At 48.2% G+C, this 24,627-nt stretch overlaps 1 long non-coding RNA gene across 1 annotated transcript; it reads right to left on the reverse strand.

The window, feature by feature from the left end:
* Positions 1-6,519: 6,519 nt before the first annotated feature.
* On the reverse strand, positions 6,520-24,427 carry LOC140213256 (uncharacterized). Its single transcript, XR_011890208.1, has 2 exons — positions 24,308-24,427; positions 6,520-6,827 (listed from the first exon to the last, which is right to left on the reverse strand). It is a non-coding gene; the product is annotated as an uncharacterized lncRNA (long non-coding RNA).
* Positions 24,428-24,627: the final 200 nt, after the last annotated feature.

Here is a 24,627-nt window from a genome sequence, read left to right on the forward strand (position 1 = left end):
ACGAAGCACACAGCACCCAACATGTCCACTTTTAAGCGGTCGTCTCCCTAGGTTACTAGACAAGGGAATTCAATGACGTTATCCCGGCCAATCTAAATGGTCGAACTTCTCCCAGTACTGCACCCAGTTTGTCGCACTATCTCGCCGGACACCACCACTGACGTTGCAATGAGGCAGTCGAGAAGCAGGAATCGACGCCGTTTTCTACATCAGTCGTAGGACGTTGGCTCCTTGCAGCAATTAGCTGGCTTTGCGTAGCGGTCAGCCAGGGCTTCTTGCAGCAATTTGGATTTCACACGAACATCGTCAGATGACAGCCGCCTGACAAACGCATTGGCATTGGCAGGGGAGATCAACAATGACAGCGACGTCGATTTATTTGCTTGAATAGAGGCTCTTCAACGCGCTTTGCAAAACTGAGAAACCCTGCCGCTGGAATGCTGAGCTTCTCAGCAAATCACTGACCGAGGCGTACAGTTATTAGAGTATTTAAAAAGTCTGCCTGGGGACTTCAAGATACGAAGCGAAACCCGTTTCGTTCGTTGCGCGCGTACCTCCTAGTCTTTCAGTCGAATTATTCACGCATGGAATTCTATTAAGTGTGTTTCAACGAAGCTTGCTGGTGTGACGACATAACAGGGCAACGAGTGCAAACACCGCGCAAAGCCACGAAATGGACAAGAGAGCATAAAAATCAGCGCCAGCGTTATTCATTTTGTAATGAAGCAGACGCGCTGTGTATGTGCCGACTGAAGAGGAAGACGAAGGACTGTGCCATCATCGCAAGTGACCCCCGTGCTACGGACAGTCCTTGCAGTGTGTTCCTATACCTAGCGTTTCAGCAACCTTGTGAACGACAATAAAACATTTGGTGGAGGTCGCTGAGGTCCCTCGCCTCGTCCTGAAGCTCCGCACTCGAACCCTGCCAACAAGATCGCCCTGCACCATCGGCTGCCACTGTCGTCCGCGCCGGCGTCCCTCGTCAACGCGACCAGTCTAAGCTGACATATTCAGTGGGACCGCCGAGCACGACGTGGAAGACTGGCTGTTATCGTACGAACCTCTAGGTGTCCATAACAATTGGGACGACCCGTCTAAGCTGACTCACGTGCCTTTCTACATCGCCGACGTAGCCAAACTTTGCTTCTTCAACCACGAATCCGATTTTACAAGCTGGTCAGCGTTTAAGACTCCTTTTGCCGAAGTGTTTAATCGCCCAGCTGTGCGTAAACTACGCGCTGAACAGCGTCTACGCCAGCGCGCACGGCATCCTGGAGAGAAATTCCCCAGCTACATCGAGGATGTTCTCGATTTTTGCAAGCGGGAAATTCCCAGCATGTCAGAGGATGACAGGATCAAGCATATCCTCAAAGGCATCGAGAACGGCGCACTCCAGGTGTTGCTGGCAAAAATTCAACTAGCGTATCCGTCCTCATTAACCTCTGCCAGAGCTTTGACGAGCTGCGCCGGCAACGTTCCATCGCCCGCCAGAACATTCAGCACACTGATTCCGTCTCGAACATGGTGGTTTCTACCGACCTGCCCAACTCGACCCTCTCGCAGCATATCAAAGATTTTATTCGTGAAGATGTGGCCAGGCAGCCCACGCTGCTGCCTCACAGCGATGCATCTACGGCACCTTTGCCTCCAACGCTGCAGCAAGCCATCCGGACTCAGATATCTGAAGCGCTCTCTGCAGCTCCAACACCCCCTTCCCCCACCCAATCCTATGACTGTGCCGCTGTCCTGCACCGACTTTACCAGTCACCCTACGTGGCTACCGCTCAGCTACGCAGCCGTGGTTCCATGGCCACCGGCGCCGACAGCTTTCTTTTCATTGCCCATGCATTCGGCTTCGTTTCCAGTTCCCCCACCGTCACCGCAGTTTTTTCGTCCCACCGAGACATGGCGCACTCAAGACAGCCAGCCTACTGCTTCGCCTGCGGCATTGCTGGCGATGTGGCGCGCTTCTGTCGCCGCTGCGCCCCAACTACGCATACCACCTTTGAAATGCCCAGCTACGTGCCACAATACGCCGCCACGCTTCCATTGTAACCGCTACTGCTTGACACTGATCGCGGGTCAGAAACTCGGCGTTCCCCTTCCTCTCGTCGGCGTTCAATTTCGCCCCCGCGTCGTCGATCTACCACTGATGAGAGAAACTGACTGGCGCAGTTTCTGAGGCAAGGACTGTAAGTACATCGACGTTCTCAAGGCGTCAATCTTCCCCGCAAAATGCTATTGCCGTTTTTGTAGAGGGAGTGCCCGCAGTGGCGCAAGTAGACACCGGAGCAGCCGTTTCCATCATTCACGAGAACATTTGTCGCACACCACGAAATGTTACTAGAGCTCCCTCCGACCTGGTGCTCGCCATTGCCAGCGCGCAGCGAATTCACCCTTCAGCTGTATCCACGGCCCGTGTCGTCATCAACGACGTTCTGTACATAATCGAGTGTTTCGTCCTATCATCGTGTTCTCCCGACCTCATCCTTGGTTGGGATTTTCTGTCACGTCATCATGCTATCATTGCCTGTTCGCCTGCAGAAGTGTCGCTTTTACCACTATGTGAATCACTGCTGACCGGTTCTCCTCACTTTGCCGAAAAACTCATTGTTGATGCCGAGACAAACATACCCCCTGAGTCGTCGATGTCTGCTGTCCTGTCGTCTGATGCCGAATCTGACGCCACTGTAGTGTTCACGCCGTCCGATGTGTTTGCTCAGCACAAGGGCATTGCTCTTCCGTTGCCCCTGCTCACTATAACATCTGGGTCAATTGTGATGCTGGTCACCTACTACTACCATTACCCGATCAGCCTACTGCGTGGAGAGACCGTCGGATACTTCTAAGAGGGCGACTACGTCGACGATCTCGATGTCCCTACCGACTCCCTCTGTTGTTACGTTGACGTCATCGCTTCAGTCTCAGACTCCTCACCTTCAGTGGGTTTGACAACGCCATTGACCCTGCTCTTCCTTTCATCGCCGCCAACTTCTCGATCTCCTTCACAAGTTTCTCTCTTCTTTCGACTATCATCAAACGTCATTGGACCGTGTCACCGGTGTTTTTCACACCATCGACACCGGTTCCCACTCCCCCTTGCGACAGCGCCCGTATCGTGTCTCCGCCGAAGAGCGTCGAATCATCACAGAGCAAGTTGACGATATGCTCAAACGTAGAGTCATCCGTCCCTCTCAAAGTCCTTGGTCTTCACCTGTCGTATTGGTAAGAAAAAAAGATGTCTCCATTCGCTTTTGTGTTGACTACAGACGCCTAAACAAGATAACGAGAAAAGACGTTTATCCACTGCCTCGGATCGATGACGCTGTCGACTGTTTACAAGGCGCAGAATATTTCAGTTCCTTGGATCTGCGCTCCGGTTACTGGCAAGTTCCAATGGCCGAACCTGACCGTCCGAAAACCGCATTCGTTACACCCGATGGCCTCTATGAGTTTAACGTCATGCCGGGTTGTGCGACGCGCCTGCTACTTTTTGAGCGTATGATCGATACCATCCTTCGCGGCCAGAAATGGCAGACCTGTTTCTTACCTCGACGACATTGTCGTCTTCTCAACCGATTTTCCGACACACCTCGCTCGCCTGCATGGCATTCTGACGAGTCTCGCATCTGCCGGCCTACAGCTCAACCTCAAAAAGGGCCGTTTTGTTGCAAACAAGCTAACCATCTTGGGTCACATTATCTCTAACCACAGCGTCCTCGCGGACCCAGACAAGCACCGCGCCGTTGCAGACTTCCCAACGCCCAGATCTATCAGACAAACAGACGTTTTATTGGATTACGTTCCGATTTTCGTCGCTTCGTATGCAATTTCGCATCCATCATGGCCCCCTTGACAAGCTTACTTTCCACCAGCAACGTCATAGCAGCGTGGTCACCTGAATGTGATGAGCATTTCAGCAGTTGCGCTAATTGTTGACCTCACCACCGATTCTTCGCCACTACGACCCTGCTGCTCCGAGGGAAGTTCACACTGACGCCAGCGGAGTTGGCCTTGGTGCGGTCTTAGTGCAACGGAAAGCTGGCTATGATGAATACGTCATTGCTTATGATAGCCGTACTCTAAAGAAAGCAGAATTAAATTACTCATTCACAGAAAAGGAGTGCCTACCGATCATCTGGGCACTAAGCAAGTTTTGCCCATACCTTTATGTTTGTTCTTTCGCCGTAGTTACTGACCACCATTCCCTTTGCTGGCTTTCTTCCTTGAAAGACCCGTCGGGACGCTTGGGACGTTGGGCCCTTCGCTTGCAAGAGTACGACATCCGCGTCAGGTACCGCTCCGGTCGCAAGCACTCCGACGCTGATGCGCCCTCTCGCTCCCCACTGACGCCTGATTTGGCGTCTTTGTCAGCTTCCTCGTCCACACTGTTACCGTTGACCAACACTGACATGCTCAGAGACCATCGCAAGGACCCTACACTTGTAATGTTACTTTACTACCTCGCCGCTCCGTCTGATTTTCCTTCGACACGAGCACTGCGCCGCCAAGCAACCCACTTTTCCGTGCGAGACAACCGTCTATATCGCCGCAACTATGTGCCCGACGGTCGGAAATGGCTCCTTGCTATACCTCGTCATATGCGCTCTAACATCGTCGCGTCTTTCCACGCTGATCTCCTAAGCTCTCATGCCGGCGTCCTCAAAACTTACAAGGCTGCGTCAGCGCTATTTTTGGCGTGGCATGTACAAGTTTGTGCAAAAGTACATTCAGTCTTGTACTACATGCCAAGAAGGCAAGACACCTACCCAGCGTTTCACAGGACCATTGCAGCCGCTACCGTGCCCAGCTTGTCTGTTCGACCGCGTCGGCATCGACCTCTACGGCCCGCTTCCATGTGTGGAAATCGGTGGAATATTGTCGGCGTAGATCACCTTACTCGCTCCGCTGAGACTGTAGCTCTGCCGACAGCGACCGCCCGTGACGTTGGTTTTTTCATCCTTCGCAATATTGTTCTTCGCCACGGTGCTCCCCGAGCACTTCTGAGTGATAGGGGCCGTGTGTTCCTGTCGGAAAGCATCCAAGCCCTCCTCGCTTAGTGCAGGATTATTCATCGAAAATCGACCGCACACCACCCCCAAACCAACGGTCTGACCGAGCTGTTCAATCGCACACTTGGAGACATGTTGCGGATGTATATTTCATCCGACCGCTCCAATTGGGACACCGTACTCCCCTTTGTTACGTTCGCATACAACACCGCAACGCAAGTGACTATCGGCTTTTCCTCCTTTTTCCTTGCGTATGGCCGTGAGCCTTCATGCCCTTTGGACACCCTACTGCCGTACCAACCTGACGCTACAGAGTATACCCTGCTTTCCGATGTCGCCAATTATGCTGAAGATTGCCGTCAGCTGGCACGTGACCTGACTAGCGAGACTAAGAAACGTCTAAACACACGACATGACCGTACTCATCAACCACCGCACAACTTTGCTCCAGGTTCGCTTGTTTGGCTTTCGATACCAGCCCACATTCCTGGCCTCTCTTCCAAATTTCTGGCGCATTATCACGGTCCGTACCGTATCATCGAGGCCACTTCACCGGTCAACTACATCGTCGAGCCGCTCACAGTGTCACCAGACCTGCGTTGTCGTGGGTGAGAGAGTACATGTCAACCGCCTGAAACGGCATTACGACCCGCTCATCTTCTCCACGCCCTGAGTCGCCAGGTTGGCTACGCTTCGCTCCCGGGGCATTGTGATGGAACAGACGCGCCCCTGTGTATGCGCCGACTGAAGAGGAAGACGAAGGACCGTGCCGTGATTGCGGCGAGCCCCGTGCTACGGACAGCCCTTGCAGTGCCTTCCTATACATAGTGTTCCAGCAAGGCAGTCAAGAGATAATAAACGCGTCGCAATTTCTATAATATTTGCCTTTTCTGTGCTACTTACCGTTTTGTGCCAAATTGTCATTTTCATCGGTTATTGCTTGTTCCTTCCCACAGCGCTTCGCATGCAATAGTGATAAAGACAGTCAAAGGCAGAGACTCCCAAGAAAACATATCCTCACACAAATTCTTGGTCGTATCATAAGAAGCCAACAAATACTGACATCAAGGAGAACATAGGGGAAATTACCTGTGCTTAATAAATGAAATAAAGAAACGATAAATTAATGAAAATTAAAGTGGATGAAGAAACAACTTGCCGCAGGTGGGAACCGAACCCACAACCTTCACATTTCGCGTGCGATGCTCTACCAGTTGAGCTACTGCGGCGCCGTTTTTCCATCCACTTTCTTGGGTATTTATGTGTCCTAGTAGAACCCTGGGAATATTCTTGGAAATAATTTGTATTAAAACACTTATCCTCGAAAAGGTACATTACCACAAATACTTTAGGGTTCATGGTCAATTTAGAATTAATGTGATCAGAATGTATTACCACTGATGCTGCAGCGGTATGTGAGATGGCTGATTCGTGAGTAACAACATGGCTGAACGCGCAAGCGAGGTAAGTGTTTTGGCCAGTGAGCCACATATTGATCCCCTCAGCGTACCTATGCTGTGTTTTATTGACGAATTGTGCGTTCTTCAAATAGAGCGCACAAGAAGAAGGGGGAATTGAAGTGGTAGTCCAGCGCCCAACATCAAGTCGCGGGAAAGTCGACGCTGCCGTTTTTCTACGCAAGTGCCTGCGTTTCTCCCACCGACGTGTACGGAGGCCTTTGGAAGCCGATGATGCCCAACACGTGCCCGGCCGCGTTGACAAACGTAGTCAAGGTGTTGCCGAAGAAGTCGCTCATGGCACCAATGATGCTGCCTTCACGCTCCTCCTCTCCGTCTGCCGCGCGGCACGCTGTCACTGTGTGGGAGAAAAAGACCGCAAGTTGCGAAAAGTTCGCGGCAGAAAGAAAATTCTGTCAGAGCCCATTTCACGATGGCTGCCAAGGTTATTGCGATTGCCAGTCAAGCGATGTGGGGACGCACCGTATTCGTGGCGCGAAACGCGCAGATGGTGCTTTGCCTTGGGCTGAGAATGTGCCACCAGTCTTCCGCCAGTCTTCCAATCTCCTTTTACTAATCTCTATTGCGGACATGTTTGCTTTTCCCCTGCTCTCGCTGAACCCAAGGGCTTCAAGGAGGCCAGAGGTGCCTAAATCGACTGCTGGGCAGACGTTTTTACACTTCAATAAAGCATGCTCCATCGTTTCCCTAGCTTTACCACAGCAAGCACATGCTTCTTCTTCCTTGTTGCATCTCGATTCATATATAAGTGCGTGTTCTAAGGCATCCGGATATCACTTCGTGAAGTAATGAGCTTTCCTTTGAGTTATAAGAAATTGTTTCTTTCTTGATTTCGTTTTTTTCCTGTCGACTAGTTACTCATAGCAGGTTTCTTTTGTTTTGCCACCACTCATGAGATTATCTCTGCCTCTCTGACTTTCCGCTTGAAGTTTTTTGTTGCCATGTTGCTCACCATCCTGGTCGCATAATTGCTGGTCAGCTAATTCTTTTCTTCTACCGCGAATCAGTGTTTTACCTATACAAATATCTGAACACTCTGCCAGCCCATTTGCTTTTCTCATTATTTATCAGTCGTTCTTCACAATCAATTTTACTCTGAGCTTCCCCTCACTTCACAACTTGTCCAGCCCATATCACCGTGCATAGCTTCATTTGTATTCTTCTCGTGAGCGCCCAATGCGAGACGTCCCACTGACCTTTGGTTGCCATCGAGTTACGATTGTACGCTTGACTTCAAGCAAACAACCGCATTTCAGAATGAAAGTCCTGGAACCATTACACCGTTCCACACACCCTGGAGCACCTCGTACCTATTGTATCGCAATGACGCTCTGTGTTTCATTATGGTGGCATTTCTCTTCCCATTCGCTGTTATTCTTTTTTTTCCTGTGCTTCAATATATCTGTTGCCTTCGTTTATCCATATAACAAGTTATTTATATTCTATTACACGAGGTATTCCCTGGCCCTCGATTGACGCTGTCTGTTCACTGTTTTTATTAAATAACATAAAACGTGATCTATTAAGGCTGAATTTCAGACCTGACTTCTTGTCTTCCTGTCCGCAGATATTAGCCAGACTTTGCATATCACTTTACTTGTTAGCTAGCAACACAGTGATGACCATGCTATGAAAGCGTCACCTACGGCCACCGGTTAAACGAGAGTGGGCTCAAGCGACTCCCATAGAAGTTGGACATCTGTGCAGGTCTAGAGTTCCAGCAGGTCATGGCCAAGGCAACCTTGGCATGGGGACACTGCTGCTGCAGCTGATGATGATTATTTATTGACATGCCCTTTTAAATGGGCTGTGACAAACAGTCATTTAGCCTACTTGAGTTGATATAGTGAGCTATACATGCCTTTCAGTCTAGCATTTTGTTTACATCTTCTTAATCGCTTTTTTCTTCATTTTTCTTCTCTATATCTACCTGGTACCGTTACCTGTGCCTACAACGAATCGGGTCCTATCAATGTCTTGCCTTCTTCTTTTTCGCTGATACTCTAAATGTCTCTGGCCTATTTTGACTGCTGACTGGTTAATGCGTTCATCCACATCTTATCCTAGCGTTCCTAGAAAGTTTACGTAATCTACGACTCTTGATGGGCGAACACTTTCGCATTTATGTGTGCCACTCTCTCAGTTTTATCATAAGAAGCCAATAAACACTGGCACCAAAGACGACATAGGGAAAATTACTTGTGCTTAATAAATGAAATAATGAAACAATAAGTTAATGGAAATTAAAGTGGATGAAAAAACAACTTGCCGCAGGTGGGAACCGAACCCACAACCTTTGCATTTCGCGTACGATGCTCTACCAATTGAGCTACCGCGGCGCTGTTTCCCCACCCACTTTCTTGGGTATTTATGTGTCCTAGTAGATCCCTGGGAGTGTTTGCCAGCGCCACCACTCACAGACCTTCGCGGCGGACGTGGAACGTCCTTTTTGCCGCAGACGTCACGAGAACGTGATCTTTTTGGGTGAAGGCAACTGGTCAATAAACCCACATATGCTACCTGAAGGCATCAGTGTAGCCCGATTCGAGACCCTCGTTATGTAATAAACGAGAAGAAAGGGGGTTAACCGAGGGGCCCGATTTTCATTAGTCATATCATAAGAAGCCAACAAACACTGACACCAAGGACAACATAGGGGAAATTACTTGTGCTTAATAAATTAAATAATGAAACGATAAGTTAATGGAAATTAAAGTGGATGAAAAAACAACTTGCCGCAGGTGGGAACCGAACCCACAACCTTCGCATTTGATGCCTTCAGGTAGCATATGTGGGTTTATTTACCAGTTGCCTTCACCCAAACAGATCACGTTCTCGTGACGCCTGCGGCAAAGAGGACGTCCCGCGTCCGCCGCGAAGGTCTGTGAATGTTGGCGCTGGCTAGCACTCCCAGGGTTCTACTAGGACACATTAATACCCAAGAAAGTGGATGTGGAAACAGCGCTGCGGTAGCTGAATTGGTAGAGCATCGCACGCGAAATGCGAAGGTTGTGGGTTAGGTTCCCACCTGCGGCAAGTTGTTTGTTCATCCACTTTAATTTCCATTAACTTATCGTTTCATTATTTCATTTATTAAGCACAAGTAATTTCTCCTATGTTGTCCTTGGGGTCAGTGTTTGTTGGCTTCTTATGATATGACTAATAAAATTCGGGCCCCTCAGTTAACCCTCTTTCTTCTCGTTTACTCTCTCAGTTTGTCACTTTGTTATGAGGGGTTTTGTCACTGAATGAGGCATTATTTGACTTTATTCCAAGCCCCTCGACAACCATGCATTTTGTTAATGCGCAGAATTATTTGCCACGTTCTTGTCCCTTTACTGTGTAGGTAGGCAGATTCCTGTCTGGCCTCACTGTAAGAAAAATCCGACGACACCTAAGCACTTCTTATGAGTTGTGAATGCGAAAACATTAATGTCCAGTTGAACGTCGTTGAGTGGTCCTTTGAGTTTTGCGCTGCCAGTGATCCTTTAGAGTATTGTTAAGGGGCATGTTATTGAGTCTTGGGATGGACTTTCGGTGGGTTATCCTTTTTTGTACAGTTTCTACGTTAGGATGTTGGCCGTAAACCTGAATCATTTGGACGATATTGCTGGGAAATGAAGGACGTCACATGTCACCGACGTCCTGCGCGACGAGAGACTGAGAAATCAAGGCCGGCAGGCGCGCGCAGCAGCTAAGCCCAGATACAGACCACGCGCGGGCTTCCGAGAGCGAGATGGAGGCACCCGCACGAGCGAGTCCCAACTCGTCTCTCCCCGCCCGCGTCGCGTCGCTGTATCTGCTCCGTCGAAGCGCGCTGTTGACGTGGCGTCGCGGCCGATGCCCTCTCCCTCACGGAACACCGTTTCGCCCGCACGGCTCCATCGAGGCAGGCTTGTCACGTGAAAACGCAGCCAATGAGAATGTGGGTGCCGTTTCGTTGCTAGAGATGTCGTCTCTTTCGCTCAATTGGCCAGTTGACGCTTTCGCATCAAAAAGCAAACAATGTGTGACAGATTTGGGAGTCACACCCCTGTCGTCCAGCACAGCATCAGGGTGCTCTAACAAATAGGTAATCGGAATGCGGTTGATGCTAAATGTATCGAGGTTGACTACACTATTACATTTTCTTTGCATACCAGTGCTTGTGCAGTATGCTGTATGTGTGTAGCTCACGTAAGGCGTTGGTATATGTTGTTATACGTCTTGGTGTGTATATATGAACTGACCTTACGTGCGTGTTTTCAGAGCATTTTGATTGCTTTCATTCGTTTATGGACTGAGTTAGTGTCCTTTTATTTGTTTTTGCGATTAGAATTTTTCATATCTTAGTGCTGTTTGCCTGTGGCCAGTGTACATCACTATTTTGTGCGTTTGTTTTGCTTGCCCGTCGAAATGCAGTAGCCAACGCCAATAAGGCGCGAACCTCTTTTCCATTTCATCTTTATAAAAAAGTGTAACATACATCACTATACATTTTTTTCATTTACACATTACATATTTATTCCAGAAGCAGACACTCACAAAGAGAACACTGGCAACAATTTCTTTAAAGAAACCATTAACCGAGGCCTGTATGCATTCGGTTCCAACAACGAAGCGAGGAAGCGCGCGTCTGACTTTCAGTTGGCCCACGATGCACAAGAACGGATCTACGTCTCGAAAAAATAAATATCTGTTGATAATTTGCAATATATTTGCATTTACATCTGTTGATAATTTGCGGCATTGACCCTGTGGCGGCGCGCCTCGACCGCTTCTTTGACTGTCTCGATGACTTCGAGCAGAGGCCAACTCGGACATGCCGAGGGTGAGAAAGAACGTGTGCTCGCCTAGCTGCTCGATAACTGCGAACACGTTTATCTTCCTCTGTGCCAAGTGCTACCCTTGTAGTACGCCGTCCTCGATCTGCTCAAGCAAACCTCTGAGGAACGCGATGTCCGAGTTGACGCATTTCTCTTCGAAGCTGCAGTCTTGCAGGAGCTTCTCTTTGAGCGTCAAGAGCCGGTTGGCGTGCCCGGGTTGGGATACTTGCTTTTGGATTACTGTTCGTACATGGATGCAGGGCCGGATTAAGAAAAATAGGGGCCCTGGGTTAATGAGCATGCAGGCGCCCTTTCCCTATATTGAGCGCCCCCCCCCCCCCCCCCCCCCCCCCGTCGCCTGCTACGCTACTGCCTGCAAATATGCCATGTTTCATTTTAAATCCACCAAATTAAAAAGAACGAAATGCGATCAACGGGATTATTATTGTTGTTATTATTATAAGGAAAACAACAAAACTTGCTTGAAACGCGTGCTGTTGTAAACACCAACATTGGACAACACTGGGCCCTGGGCTAATGCGCATGCAGGCCCCCTTTCACTATACTGACCCGCCCCCCACCTGTCGCCGGCTACGCTACTGGAAATGTGCCATGTTTCAGTTTAAATCCACCAAATTACGAAGAACGAAATGCGATCAACGGGATTATTATTGTTGTTATTATTATAAGGAAAACAACAAAACTTGCTTGAAACGCGCGCTGTTGTGAACACCAACACTGGGCAACACTGGGCCCTGGGCTAATGCGCATGCAGGCCCCCTTTCCCTATACTGACCCGCCCCCCACCTGTCGCCTGCTACGCTACTGGAAATGTGCCATGTTTCAGTTTAAATCCACCAAATTAAAAAGAACGAAATGCGATCAACGGGATTATTATTGTTGTTATTATTATAAGGAAAACAACAAAACTTGCTTGAAACGCGTGCTGTTGTAAACACCAACATTGGACAACACTGGGCCCTGGGCTAATGCGCATGCAGGCCCCCTTTCCCTATACTGACCCGCCCCCCACCTGTCGCCTGCTACGCTACTGGAAATGTGCCATGTTTCAGTTTAAATCCACCAAATTAAAAAGAACGAAATGCGATCAACGGGATTATTATTGTTGTTATTATTATAAGGAAAACAACAAAACTTGCTTGAAACGCGTGCTGTTGTAAACACCAACATTGGACAACACTGGGCCCTGGGCTAATGCGCATGCAGGCCCCCTTTCACTATACTGACCCCCCCCCCCCACCTGTCGCCGGCTACGCTACTGGAAATGTGCCATGTTTCAGTTTAAATCCACCAAATTACGAAGAACGAAATGCGATCAACGGGATTATTATTACTGTTATTATTATAAGGAAAACAACAAAACTTGCTTGAAACGCGTGCTGTTGTAAACACCAACATTGGACAACACTGGGCCCTGGGCTAATGCGCATGCAGGCCCCCTTTCCCTATACTGACCCGCCCCCCACCTGTCGCCTGCTACGCTACTGGAAATGTGCCATGTTTCAGTTTAAATCCACCAAATTAAAAAGAACGAAATGCGATCAACGGGATTATTATTGTTGTTATTATTATAAGGAAAACAACAAAACTTGCTTGAAACGCGTGCTGTTGTAAACACCAACATTGGACAACACTGGGCCCTGGGCTAATGCGCATGCAGGCCCCCTTTCACTATACTGACCCGCCCCCCACCTGTCGCCGGCTACGCTACTGGAAATGTGCCATGTTTCAGTTTAAATCCACCAAATTAAAAAGAACGAAATGCGATCAACGGGATTATTATTGTTGTTATTATTATAAGGAAAACAACAAAACTTGCTTGAAACGCGTGCTGTTGTAAACACCAACATTGGACAACACTGGGCCCTGGGCTAATGCGCATGCAGGCCCCCTTTCACTATACTGACCCGCCCCCCACCTGTCGCCGGCTACGCTACTGGAAATGTGCCATGTTTCTGTTTAAATCCACCAAATTAAAAAGAACGAAATGCGATCAACGGGATTATTATTGTTGTTATTATTATAAGGAAAACAACAAAACTTGCTTGAAACGCGTGCTGTTGTGAACACCAACATTGGACAACACTGGGCCCTGGGCTAATGCGCATGCAGGCCCCCTTTCCCTATACTGACCCGCCCCCCACCTGTCGCCTGCTACGCTACTGGAAATGTGCCATGTTTCAGTTTAAATCCACCAAATTAAAAAGAACGAAATGCGATCAACGGGATTATTATTGTTGTTATTATTATAAGGAAAACAACAAAACTTGCTTGAAACGCGTGCTGTTGTAAACACCAACATTGGACAACACTGGGCCCTGGGCTAATGCGCATGCAGGCCCCCTTTCACTATACTGACCCCCCCCCCCCCCACCTGTCGCCGGCTACGCTACTGGAAATGTGCCATGTTTCAGTTTAAATCCACCAAATTAAAAAGAACGAAATGCGATCAACGGGATTATTATTGTTGTTATTATTATAAGGAAAACAACAAAACTTGCTTGAAACGCGTGCTGTTGTAAACACCAACACTGGGCAACACTGGGCCCTGGGCTAATGCGCATGCAGGCCCCCTTTCACTATACTGACCCCCCCCCCCCCCACCTGTCGCCGGCTACGCTACTGGAAATGTGCCATGTTTCAGTTTAAATCCACCAAATTAAAAAGAACGAAATGCGATCAACGGGATTATTATTGTTGTTATTATTATAAGGAAAACAACAAAACTTGCTTGAAACGCGTGCTGTTGTAAACACCAACATTGGACAACACTGGGCCCTGGGCTAATGCGCATGCAGGCCCCCTTTCACTATACTGACCCCCCCCCCCCACCTGTCGCCGGCTACGCTACCGGAAATGTGCCATGTTTCAGTTTAAATCCACCAAATTAAAAAGAACGAAATGCGATCAACGGGATTATTATTGTTGTTATTATTATAAGGAAAACAACAAAACTTGCTTGAAACGCGCGCTGTTGTAAACACCAACATTGGACAACACTGGGCCCTGGGCTAATGCGCATGCAGGCCCCCTTTCACTATACTGACCCGCCCCCCACCTGTCGCCGGCTACGCTACTGGAAATGTGCCATGTTTCAGTTTAAATCCACCAAATTACGAAGAACGAAATGCGATCAACGGGATTATTATTGTTGTTATTATTATAAGGAAAACAACAAAACTTGCTTGAAACGCGCGCTGTTGTAAACACCAACATTGGACAACACTGGGCCCTGGGCTAATGCGCATGCAGGCCCCCTTTCCCTATACTGACCCGCCCCCCACCTGTCGCCTGCTACGCTACTGGAAATGTGCCATGTTTCAGTTTAAATCCACCAAATTAAAAAGAACGAAATGCGATCAACGGGATTATTATTGTTGTTATTATTATAAGGAAAACAACAAAACTTGCTTGAAACGCGTGCTGTTGTAAACACCAACATTGGACAACACTGGGCCCTGGGCTAATGCGCATGCAGGCCCCCTTTCCCTATACTGACCCGCCCCCCACCTGTCGCCTGCTACGCTACTGGAAATGTGCCATGTTTCAGTTTAAATCCACCAAATTAAAAAGAACGAAATGCGATCAACGGGATTATTATTGTTGTTATTATTATAAGGAAAACAACAAAACTTGCTTGAAACGCGTGCTGTTGTAAACACCAACATTGGACAACACTGGGCCCTGGGCTAATGCGCATGCAGGCCCCCTTTCCCTATACTGACCCGCCCCCCACCTGTCGCCTGCTACGCTACTGGAAATGTGCCATGTTTCAGTTTAAATCCACCAAATTAAAAAGAACGAAATGCGATCAACGGGATTATTATTGTTGTTATTATTATAAGGAAAACAACAAAACTTGCTTGAAACGCGTGCTGTTGTAAACACCAACATTGGACAACACTGGGCCCTGGGCTAATGCGCATGCAGGCCCCCTTTCACTATACTGACCCGCCCCCCACCTGTCGCCGGCTACGCTACTGGAAATGTGCCATGTTTCAGTTTAAATCCACCAAATTAAAAAGAACGAAATGCGATCAAGGGGATTATTATTGTTGTTATTATTATAAGGAAAACAACAAAACTTGCTTGAAACGCGTGCTGTTGTAAACACCAACATTGGACAACACTGGGCCCTGGGCTAATGCGCATGCAGGCCCCCTTTCACTATACTGACCCGCCCCCCACCTGTCGCCGGCTACGCTACTGGAAATGTGCCATGTTTCAGTTTAAATCCACCAAATTAAAAAGAACGAAATGCGATCAACGGGATTATTATTGTTGTTATTATTATAAGGAAAACAACAAAACTTGCTTGAAACGCGTGCTGTTGTAAACACCAACATTGGACAACACTGGGCCCTGGGCTAATGCGCATGCAGGCCCCCTTTCCCTATACTGACCCGCCCCCCACCTGTCGCCTGCTACGCTACTGGAAATGTGCCATGTTTCAGTTTAAATCCACCAAATTAAAAAGAACGAAATGCGATCAACGGGATTATTATTGTTGTTATTATTATAAGGAAAACAACAAAACTTGCTTGAAACGCGTGCTGTTGTAAACACCAACATTGGACAACACTGGGCCCTGGGCTAATGCGCATGCAGGCCCCCTTTCCCTATACTGACCCGCCCCCCACCTGTCGCCTGCTACGCTACTGGAAATGTGCCATGTTTCAGTTTAAATCCACCAAATTAAAAAGAACGAAATGCGATCAACGCGATTATTATTGTTGTTATTATTATAAGGAAAACAACAAAACTTGCTTGAAACGCGTGCTGTTGTAAACACCAACATTGGACAACACTGGGCCCTGGGCTAATGCGCATGCAGGCCCCCTTTCACTATACTGACCCGCCCCCCACCTGTCGCCGGCTACGCTACTGGAAATGTGCCATGTTTCAGTTTAAATCCACCAAATTAAAAAGAACGAAATGCGATCAACGGGATTATTATTGTTGTTATTATTATAAGGAAAACAACAAAACTTGCTTGAAACGCGTGCTGTTGTAAACACCAACATTGGACAACACTGGGCCCTGGGCTAATGCGCATGCAGGCCCCCTTTCACTATACTGACCCGCCCCCCACCTGTCGCCGGCTACGCTACTGGAAATGTGCCATGTTTCAGTTTAAATCCACCAAATTAAAAAGAACGAAATGCGATCAACGGGATTATTATTGTTGTTATTATTATAAGGAAAACAACAAAACTTGCTTGAAACGCGTGCTGTTGTGAACACCAACATTGGACAACACTGGGCCCTGGGCTAATGCGCATGCAGGCCCCCTTTCCCTATACTGACCCGCCCCCCACCTGTCGCCTGCTACGCTACTGGAAATGTGCCATGTTTCAGTTTAAATCCACCAAATTAAAAAGAACGAAATGCGATCAACGGGATTATTATTGTTGTTATTATTATAAGGAAAACAACAAAACTTGCTTGAAACGCGTGCTGTTGTAAACACCAACATTGGACAACACTGGGCCCTGGGCTAATGCGCATGCAGGCCCCCTTTCACTATACTGACCCGCCCCCCACCTGTCGCCGGCTACGCTACTGGAAATGTGCCATGTTTCAGTTTAAATCCACCAAATTACAAAGAACGAAATGCGATCAACGGGATTATTATTATTGTTATTATTATAAGGAAAACAACAAAACTTGCTTGAAACGCGCGCTGTTGTGAACACCAACACTGGGCAACACTGGGCCCTGGGCTAATGCGCATGCAGGCCCCCTTTCACTATACTGACCCCCCCCCCCCACCTGTCGCCGGCTACGCTACTGGAAATGTGCCATGTTTCAGTTTAAATCCACCAAATTAAAAAGAACGAAATGCGATCAACGGGATTATTATTGTTGTTATTATTATAAGGGAAACAACAAAACTTGCTTGAAACGCGTGCTGTTGTAAACACCAACATTGGACAACACTGGGCCCTGGGCTAATGCGCATGCAGGCCCCCTTTCACTATACTGACCCCCCCCCCCCCCACCTGTCGCCGGCTACGCTACTGGAAATGTGCCATGTTTCAGTTTAAATCCACCAAATTACGAAGAACGAAATGCGATCAACGGGATTATTATTACTGTTATTATTATAAGGAAAACAACAGCCCGCGAGTACGTCAGCCGGGCTCCCCTCTCCCCACGCGCTCTCGGACCCGCGACAGAAGAGACGGAGGCCGTACCCACCAACTATTCGGCCATATTGCAACATTACAGGCTCGAGCGTCGAGTGTACCCTCCACCGCACCCTAAACTCGACATAGAAGAAAGCCTGATCCTCAGACGCCTGCAAAGTATTACGTACACGCACGGAATGATAATGCATCGCCTCTACCCGACGCTCTACGGATACCTCTGCCCGCTCTGCAACGTACCCGACACTCTGGCACACTTGCTCCTGGAATGCCCGTGGCAGGAAGGCAGCGAAATGCAACCAGAGACGCACGCAAAATGAGCAATAGCAGCAAACAACCCATTCGAAACGTGGGAGGCCAAGCTAACCCTCGGGGACCTGGAAGACCAACGACAACTCGTCGCCAGGGCCAAGAGGGCAGTCGAAGCCAGAGGGTTCCTGGACTAAGGAGCCTTCCCACCTTAGGGTGATACCCGTCCTCGCTCGGGACACTGTTTCGTACAATAAACGTTTCTTTCTCTCTCTCTCTCTGCTTGAAACGCGTGCTGTTGTAAACACCAACACATACACATACGTTCATTTTGTGATTAATCTGCATTCTGTTTTCAGCAAAAGCTAAGCTTTAAGGGAAAGTTTAATGCACTCAAGACGAACAAGAACGTAGAAAAGACAAGAAAGCGCAGATGTCGATCCTTCTGAAGCTAGGTTTTATTTGCATCGCAAAGTTTAATCCTGTGAGGAAACGCATGGTTGTATCCAAAACACTTTTCATTAAAATTCAAGCATCAGACTGCAGTGATCGTTATACACGTTACTCTATAAATATGCAATAGATATATACCATACTTAAGGCAATACGAACACCATAAAATACACTAGAATACAGATGAAAATTATCAACTGTAATTACAAAACATTATTTGAAAATATCTTCGTTCACGGTAAGACAAGCAAGGACGACACCAAATAAACGTGGCACTATCAAAAACAACAAAAATACAGTTCTTTATAAGCACGCTAGATATCACAAGAACAAACAGGAGACGAACAACGAAGATTTGCATATATTGAATTACACTGCTCAGCGTTTCATTGGCAACGTGGAGGCTGGGAGGCGACACAACGAACTTATTGGAACTATTCATGTACAGCGCAAACAGTCCTCTTTTAAAATGGCATCTTTCGCGCCTTCGCTTTGGCGAAATCAGATATACTCTGCTCGAAGGATAGATCGCGGAGGAGGTCACTTTCAATGGACATGATAGCAAGCGAGTTCACCTTGTCGTCAAGGAGGCTCGAACGAAAGCGATTTTTTATCAGCGACAACTTGGAAAACGATCGTTCCGCCTCACAATTTGCCACGGTATGCTTAAGTACATTCGCAAAGCAATAGAAAGGTTCGCAAACACGTCAATAAGCTTTCTTCCGCGCAGCAACTTCATTATTCCCAGGGGACTCGTGTCCTGGCACACAGAGTTGTGCAGAAAGTTCGCAAACTGAACGATTTAGGTGGGAAATGCGGGCTCCAAATCATTTTTGTAGGTTTTCACCAACTTATCTGCCTGCTGTGCCACAGAGGCGTCACTCCCAACTTCTGTCAGCAATTTTAAGAATCCGAATCTTTCGCAGAGTTCAGTGTAGGCAGCCTTTCACACTCGTAAAGCAGAGCGTAGACTGTCAAGTACAACATTGTAGGTCTCTACGATAAACGTTTTTCTACCTTGTAGCGCACTGTCGCTTTTTCCGTCCGGGTGCTTACTCAAAACGATGCGTTTGCCCTCATCCTCATAACATTGGTTAGTACCTTAGCGTGCGTGCTCTCTCTTCGAAGGTATGAAAGAGAGATCGTAAAGAATTAACAAAGCCTTCTAGATAGCTCAGCAGGTCTACAGCACTTGAAATGTCTAGGCCTGGTTTCTGAAGTGCTACGCTCGTTTTGTCAAAGCGCTCCAAGTTTGCACTCCAGAAAATCACCAAAAATGCAGTCTCTAGTGTTGTCATTTTCTTGAAGAGAGAGTGCGCTTCGTTCCTAGTGTCACCGTTTTCTTCCTCGTTTTTTGATATAGCTTCAAGGCAACAGAAGAATGCATTGAAATTTTTCATAATGGCCTTACATGATTCAGCGTGTCTTGACCAGAGAGACGCTTCAAAACAAGCTGCTGGCCAGTTCCGCCCATGCTGTCCAAAAGATACCTCCATCGCTTAGGTGAGGCAGCGAAGAACACATACAGTCTTGGAATTACAGTGAAAGATTTGACTGCCCCAAGGCATCTGTCAACGCTACACGCGCCAACTAAGTTCAGTGAATGACCAGAACAAGGGACGTAGACAGCCAATTCGTTCAGGTCTTTGATTTGAGCTTGCAGTCCTTTGTATTTTCCTGACATATTACTCGCATTATCATAAGCTTGGCCCCTACAATCATCAATTGAGATGCCATTGGTCGCCAAAAGGGACATCACGGTATCGAAAAGATACAAGTCAGTATGCGATTCAATTGGAACAAATCCAAGAAATCGTTCGCACACTTTCCCATTTGAATAGTATCGTAAAGCAACTGACAGCTGATCAACGTGAGTAAGGTCTGGAGTCGAATCAACAATTAAAGAGAAGTGTTTTGCACGTTTCACTTCGTCAACGAGACGTTCCTTGACAGCCTTTGCCATATGCTCGATAAATTCATCACAAATGGTTTTTGACAGGTACGATGGGCGACCTTTTCCTTTGTTCTCGTAGCGTTTGACGTGCTCCTCTAGAAAGGGATCAAACTTGACAATGGCCTCAAGCACTCCCATATAGTTGCCATTTCTCGGTGAGCCAAAAATCTCCTCACTGCCCCTAAACGCTAGGTTGTGCATGCGCTCAGCTAGAAGCTTAACTACAACGACTATGCGCTTCAACACCTCTGTCCAGTAAGCAGTCTCAGTGAAAAGATGCTTAACCAGCTCCTTGTCAATTGTGCTGCTCGAGTTAGAGCGGGCGAGCCATGCGGCCACGTAGTTCCGGTGCTCGACGCTATTTTTCATGTGCGCAAACCTTTTTTTCTGCTCTTTTACAATCAGAGAAGCCGTGCGTGGTGAAAGCACTGGGGTTGCTTGAAATCGAAAATAGTTTGCGCCCGAAACAGTAAACGGAACCTTTGGACTCAGAGTACATTAATCATTGTCGCTCGTATGCCTCCCCATTTACAGCCTTTCGCATGAAAAAATGAGGTGACATATAGCGTTTCTGAGTTTTGTATTGCCTTTCGGAAGACGGAAAATTTTCTGCCCGATTTTGAAAATACAATGACCCTTTCTCAAAGCATACACTCCGAAAGCTGTCAGTAATAACGTCCGGCCACTTAGCAGGGTCACTTCGGAAAACCTCGCAACGTACCTCTTGCTGCGGGGGTGTCTGTACTTCTCTTTTGCCGCAACGAGAAGCCGTCTCGTTCGTCCTCTCGAGGCGCACTTTGTGGGTGGGAACATGATTATTTGAAGCCAAACTAACGGGACGCAAGTGAGTCGGTTCTTGGAGTGTTGTTTCCTGGCGCTCGTCAGTAGAAGGAGGCTCATCGGGGAGGTCTGGCACCTGTTGATCAGCATTAGTAGAAATCGGATGTGGTGGACCGGACACCTGGAGCTCTGTGGCAGGGGCCCGGCTGAGTAGCATAAACGTTGCTGACTCAGGAACAGGACAGGGCTCGGTTAGCGTCGGTATCTCAGAAATATGGACGACCGAGGTTGGCACCGTTTTCACAGGATCCAGGCAACCAAGATGAGTCAAACCTTGCTTCTTGCCAGGGAACCGTCGGGATGGAGTTGGCAAGTCCTCCACAGAAGCACAGTCGGTACTATTGGGAGTTTGACACGGACTCTGGGTATAGCGATCATAGTGCTCCACGGAAACTGCATTCAGTAGGTACTTTGTCATCTTTCGTAGATTCTTTTCACGCTCTTCTCTTTCTAACTTCGCCTTTCGTTTAGACGCACCACTTTGATGCTTCCGACCGAGCATTTTCGCATGAATTGGTGCTAATTGTTCACCGGACACTTCGTCAGTCCGACGCGACAGCAGGTGTCCAACGGTGGCCGTTCCGACGACCGGCGCACGCAGCCTGCATGGTCCGTGGCTGGCCGAGAGTGGTGCGTCACCCGGGAGCTCCTCAGCGGGCGGGCTTATACAAGCTTAACCGGCGCCTCGGGGCTAAGTCGCAGCCCGCGATCTACTTCCTTTTATAGATGCGTGCCGCGTCTGCCGGCTACTAGCGCCAAAGCAGGCGTTCACATACGCATAGAGTTCCTTGTACAAATGCCCTTCTGCTCCGCACAAACTCACTCTTTCTCCCGTTCCGGTCTCGCCTTCCTATTGGCTAGGAGCGATCGTCTGTTCTGTGAGATTCTCGTTCTCTTTCGCCCCGTCGATGCCGAGCGCGCGTACGAAGGGGAGAGGGCGACTCCTAGCGCGGTCGAAGTTACGCGCCCTCCATCGCCTCTGAGTCTTCTTTTTCTACTTCTTTCTGGAAAGTTGGGCGTCCAGTATGATCTACTTTTTCCGTCGAGCGCGCGCGAGGGTGCGCAGCCACTCGGCAGGAATGGGCCTTGGAGACAGGCCTTTGTGTCCAGCTATCCAACTTCCGCCTTCACTCTTTCACAACCCTAGCCCGAACAGTGAACATTCCATGCCCCACGGCGCGCGGACAAAAGCACGTGCGATGCCTTCTTTTCTTTCCTGCCTAGACTCTGCCATCAGACTCATCATCATCTGCTATCGGACTCATCCTCCCCCACCCAAATTACCATTACGGTAAAGAAAAGTCGACTGGGAGGCACTGTTGGGTACTGTGCACATCCTGTTGGGTACTGTTCACATCCTTTCTATGAGAAGGACAGCGGCGGAACTATTTGAGAGGTGGAGGGTGGCGTGGTGGTGACGAGGGGCAAGGGAGATTTAGGACCTCATCCCACATTACATGTTTTAGGTGTTTCCCCCTTGCTCCTCCTCTCCAGACAGCACTGGACTGACGGACTGACAGGAAACCACGGAAACTCTTCTAAGCAAACGCACCTCGCTTCGTAAGAAAGAGGGCCCCGCCGGGGTGGTGGGGGATTCCTGTTTTTGTAGCTTGACAAGCTGATCAGGCTAAATGATGCGACAAGTGATCAGGCTAAACTCATGCTGTTACATTAGGCGGGGGGCCCCGTCTGCTCGTTCTGGTTTTCTCGCTTCATACATGTCGCTCGAAGTTCCGTTGCCCATGGTTCTATATACTAAGCAGGTTAGAATAAATGGGCCCCCTTCTCCTACTGTCCGAGGTGAGGCCCTGGGCTGCAGCCCCCTTAGCCCCCCCCCCTTTTATTGCAGCGCTGCATGGATGGATGGAATAACTTTACTGAAAGGTCCTGCGAGCTATGATGCGCAAGGGAAGCTACCACAATTCGGTGTATCGCAGCCAACATGCCCGGATCTTCTTACGGGCGCCACCTAGCTTCGCGCAGGTAGTGCGAGAGAATACGAGGCGCGAGTGGGATGACGGAGCTCCGATGACGACGATGACGCGACCACGCCGGCAAAGCCACCATCAGCACATACCCAGCGGCTCAAATTGATAGGCATCGCGAGCCCCTCCTGCGCAGGAGGCTTGATAGATAGATAGATAGATAGACAGATAGATAGATAGATAGATAGATAGATAGATAGATAGATAGATAGATAGATAGATAGATAGATAGATAGATAGATAGATAGATAGATAGATAGATAGATAGATAGATAGATAGATAGATAGATAGATAGATAGAGTCTGAAATTCGCAAGGAATGCTACTCTATAAAGTTTGAGTGTGGCGCTCCTGCTACTCCTCTCACAGTGCGGTGCATAGTGACTGCGTCCCTACCTCACCCCCAATTCGCTCAGGAAGACTTTCGGTATAATCGACTTCAACTGGATGTCGAATTGCTTTTCATCTTTTGAAAAATTCAATGTAACAAAATAAAGAAAGAACCCACTCGGCGAGTCCTCGTCCTGGGAGAGCCTCATGCATCTGGCGAGTAGGACGTGTGAAGCTGATCGCATTTCTACTTCGCAGGTGTTTCCTTTCCACGGGACACAGAAACCAGTGACACAGCGAGGGCTGCTACGAGCTGACGCGCTGTTTAATAAACAGTTTTAGATGCTATACACAGTTTGCCCTATTTCTGCTGCGAAATGAAACATTCTGCTCCTTGAGTTCTTTCATTCACTACGCCACAATAGACCGAGAATTTCTCCAGAACGTATTTTTGGTATTAGGTTCCACCACGCCAAGGTCATGCATGTTAGTAAGGTTAGGCCGCATCAGTCCAGGACAGGCCTATTTAGGTATTCATTGTTCCCCCGGGCAACCGAACAGTGCAATAATTTGTCAGCGTGGAAGGGACACGGCACGAGCATAATATAAGTGAACACTCCATCCGTGATTGATTCGCTGTTAGCTGCAACGGACACGAAATGAGGATAAATTATTAACTTCTGAATGATTACATCGTTGTCCTATATTGCCGTTGCTGTGGCTTTCCACGCTGATTTCAAGTATGCATTCATTACAACTAGTCCAACTTTATATCTTACTGCAATTCCTTAAACTTTGTGGCTAATACATGAGATGATTTACAAAAAAGTTCTGAGAAAAATATAATAAACAAAACGCTGCACTCTCATTGTCGTTTTTTCCGTAAATAAAGCCCAGCTTAAAGAAATTAGGCAAAGCACCAGTTGATCAAGGAACAACACTTAACAAAAAATATTAATGAAAAAGAAAACGTGTCGCTGCTTTAAATAGCATAGCATGCACGCGAGGCCGTGTAAGAAAGCGATGCTCACCCGTTACTAAAAGGAAAACACCTGCTACCAAAGACAGCTTCCAAGTTTTCATGTTCCGCTTCTCTGAACGCGTCCGAGCTGAAGAATGAGGCTGCTGCCATGCGATGCCTTTGTCGTCGAATAGGGGCACCGCAAATGAATCCGCCTAGACGCTGTCGTAATAAACCACGTGACAGATGACGCCTCACAGTGCGCGGTTTTATCAACCCCCGTTTTCCTTCTTCACTGAGGCAGGTGGTGCTGCATACGACTGCCAGCTGCCGCGATCTGTGCCCACGTCACGGGAAGACCCGAGCTCCGTCGGTAAAGCGCTTACGAAG

Source organism: Dermacentor andersoni, chromosome 9 (assembly GCF_023375885.2).
Source record: "Dermacentor andersoni chromosome 9, qqDerAnde1_hic_scaffold, whole genome shotgun sequence".
Lineage (NCBI taxonomy): Eukaryota > Metazoa > Arthropoda > Arachnida > Ixodida > Ixodidae > Dermacentor > Dermacentor andersoni.